Source organism: Mustela putorius, unplaced genomic scaffold, assembly GCF_011764305.1.
Source record: "Mustela putorius furo isolate JIRA1106 unplaced genomic scaffold, ASM1176430v1.1 tig00001310_pilon_pilon_pilon, whole genome shotgun sequence".
Lineage (NCBI taxonomy): Eukaryota > Metazoa > Chordata > Mammalia > Carnivora > Mustelidae > Mustela > Mustela putorius.
Genome location: NW_025421686.1, coordinates 96,859 through 100,267, shown reverse-complemented (window position 1 = coordinate 100,267; position 3,409 = coordinate 96,859).

The following is a 3,409-nucleotide window of genomic DNA, read 5'->3' as shown; positions in this document are numbered from 1 at the left end:
CCCTCCTCTCTCTCCGGAGCAGCCAGGCTTCCGTCTCTCTGCACAGGGAGCGGGTGACACTTGTATTGCCACCGGCCGCTGTGCCTGCCAGGGCCGGCTCTCCTGCTTCACCACCGTTTCCAGACCTGAAGGCCAACGGCTCCTTCTCTTCTCTGGGGGCGGCGTGCTGCGCCTTCCCCACACTTGATTCCCTCTCAGGCAGAGGGGATGCTAGGGCAAAGGGTATTTCGCTCAATACGGGTATCTTCCACCGACCTGCAGAGACTAGGCCAGGCAAACAGCAGCAGCCCCAAACCCACCTCTGATTTCCCAAGGAAAGTTGTGCTTTCCCAGGGGAGATGCCCAGGCAAAGAGGCTTTCGCTGTATGCGGGTTTCTCCCACCGCGAGACAGGACTCAGGCAAGCAGCAGCAGCCCGCAGAACATTTCTCAGCGAATGCTCTGCTTTCGCAGAGGCTTTGGCTTGGAGCGAACAGCACTTCGCTGCTGCTTCCTCAGCAAGGCTTCAGTCGCGTCAGGGAAGAAGAGCTTCGGGAAAGCTGTTGCCTCTTGGGCCATGCTTTCCCTGGCTCATTGTTCGCATCCTGGGTTCACCCTGCCAGGCGGAACTAAGCAGACACAGCCAGAACCCTACAGTAGCATGCGTAGCCTAGGATGGCACTCTATGCACACTACCATTTCCCAGTGTAGGCATCGCTTGGCCTTTTACTCTGGCACTCAGGCGAACTCGCGAACTAGGCCAGTGCTTTCCCACAGGAAAGGAGAGGTGACAGGATCCCTGCACACCGCCCGTACACTGAATAGGGAGCTTTGGGGGACTGTACCCACTCCTTCCCCTTAAACCCCGTGCCTCCTCCAAGCTTCCACATCCTGGAGGAAGACGGCATCTGACTCCCCGTTATTTCAGGGAGCTGTTTCTGCGAGTTCAGGGTAGGCGTCCCGTGGCAAGAGCATGTCTGCCCCCCCAGGGACAGATGGCCAAGGAGCTGCTGTCTCCTTGGCCCACAGGCTCAGGACAGGCATGCTTTCTACCCAGACTCCTTCCTAAGAGTGGAGCTCGCGCCCTGCCATTCTCATCTCTTCCTGTCTACTTAGCAGCCAGGCTTCCGTCTCTCTGCACAGGGAGCGGGAGAGACATGTATTTCCACCGGCCGCTGTGCCTGCCAGGGCTGGCTCTCCTGCTTCGCAACCGTTTCCAGACCAGAAGGCCAACGGCTCCTGCACTTCTCCCTGGGCAAAGTGCTGCACCTTCCACAGATGCTCCTGGGGAGCCCAGTGAAAGACTTGTCCCTTTCCTTAAGGCTCTTTCCACAGGCGCAAGCGCGCTTCTCTCTCAGGCAGAGGGGTGCTAGGGCAAAGAGGATTTCGCTCCATGCGGGTATCTTCCACCGTGCTGTGGAGACTAGCTCAGGCCTTCAGCTGCAGCATCACACACATCCGATTCTGATTGCCAATGAATGCTGTGCCTTCCCAGAGAAGATGCCCGGGCAAAGAGGCTTTCGATGTATGCGGGTATCTCCCACCGCGAGACTGGGCTCAGGCAAGCAGCAGAAGAGACCGCAGAACTGACTCTGATTTCCCAGCGACTGCTATGCTTTCCCAGAGGTTTTCAGCTTGGCACAAATCGCACTTCGCTGCTGCTTCCTCAGCAAGGCTTTGGTCGTTCGCTCTGTCGCGGCAGGGAAGAAAAGCCTCGGGAGAGCTGGTGCCTCTTGGGCCTTGCTTTCCCGGGCTCCAAGTTTGCGCCCGGGGTTCACCTTGCTAAGCCGATCTGAGCAGACACAGTCACAACCCTGCAGCAGCGTGCGTGGCCTAGCATGGCACTCTATGCCTATTACCATCTCCTGGGGTAGGTAAGGCTTTGCTTTTTGTTCCGGCGCTCAGGGAGACTCAGGGTCTAGGCCTTTGCCTTCACCACAGGAGAAAGGAGGCGACAAGATCCCTGGACACGGGCCGTACACTCGATGGGGAACTGTGGGGGACAGTCTCCACTCCATCCTCGGCACACTCCCTGCCACCCACATCGCTGCCACATCTTGGTGGAAGACGGCATCTGACTGCCCGTTTCTCCATAGGGTTGTTTCTGCAAGTTGTGGGTATGGCACCTGGTGACACGCGCAAGTCTGCCCTTGGCACAGGTGGCCAAGGAGATGCTCTCCCCTTGGGACCAGAGGCACAGGACAGGCCTGCCTTCTGCCCAGACTCCTTCCTCAGGGTGGAGCACCCTCCCCTGCCCTAGTCATCTCTTCATGTCTCCTTAGACGCCAGGCTTCCATCTCTCCGCACAGGGAGCGCTGGACACTTGTCTAGCTACCGGCCTGCTGTTCGTGCCATGGCAGGCTATCCTGCTTCGCGAGCGTTTCCCGAACCAGAGGCCAACGGGTCCTTCTCTTCTCTGGGGACGGCGTGCCGTGCCTTCCCCACACTTGCTCCTGGGGAGCGCGGTGACAGATATGTGCAACCACGCTTCTCTCTCAGGCAGAGGGGATGCTAGGGCAACGAGTATTTGGCTCCATGCGGCTATCTTCCACCATGCCGCGGAAACTAGCTCAGCAAGCAGCAGCAGCATCCCGAAACCCAACTAAGATTTCCCAACGAATGCTGTGCTTTCCAAGGGCAGATGACAAGGCAAAGAGGCTTTCGCTCTATACGGGTTTCTTCCACCGCGAGACAGGGCTCAGGCAAGCAGCAGCAGCCCGCAGAACATTTCTCAGCGAATGCTGTGCTTTCGCAGGGGCTTTGGCTTGGAGCAAACATTACTTCATTCGCGCCAGGGAAGAAGAGCTGTGGGAGAGCTGGTGCCTCTTGGGCCTTTTTTTCCCGGGCTCCTTGTTCGCGTCCTGAATTCACCCTGCCAGGTCGAAATAAGCAGACACAGCCACAACCCTGCAGTAGCGTGCGGAGCCTAGGATGGCACCCTATACACACTACCATCTCCCGGTGTAGGCATCGCTTGGCCTTTTACTCTGGCGCTCAGGAGGACTCGCGGACTAGACCAGTGCTTTCACCACAGGAAAGGAGACGTGACAGGAACCCTGCACACGGCCCGTGCACTGGGATGGGGAACTGTGGGGGACAGTCTCCACACCTTCCTTGGCACATTCCCTGCCACCCACATCGCTGCCACATCTTGGTGGAAGACGGCATCTGACTGCCCGTTTCTCCATCGGGCTGTTTCTGCGAGTTACGGGTATGGCACCTGAGGGCAAGCCCAAGTCTGCCCTTGGGACAGGTGGCCAAGAAGATGCTGTCCCCTTCGGACCAGAGGCACAGGACAGGCCTGCCTTCTGCCCAGACTCCTTCCTCAGAGTGGAGCACACGCCCTTGCCCTAATCGTCCCCTCATGTCTCCTTAGCAGCCAGGCTTCTATCTCTCTGGACAGGGAGCGGGAGACACTTGTCTTGCCACCG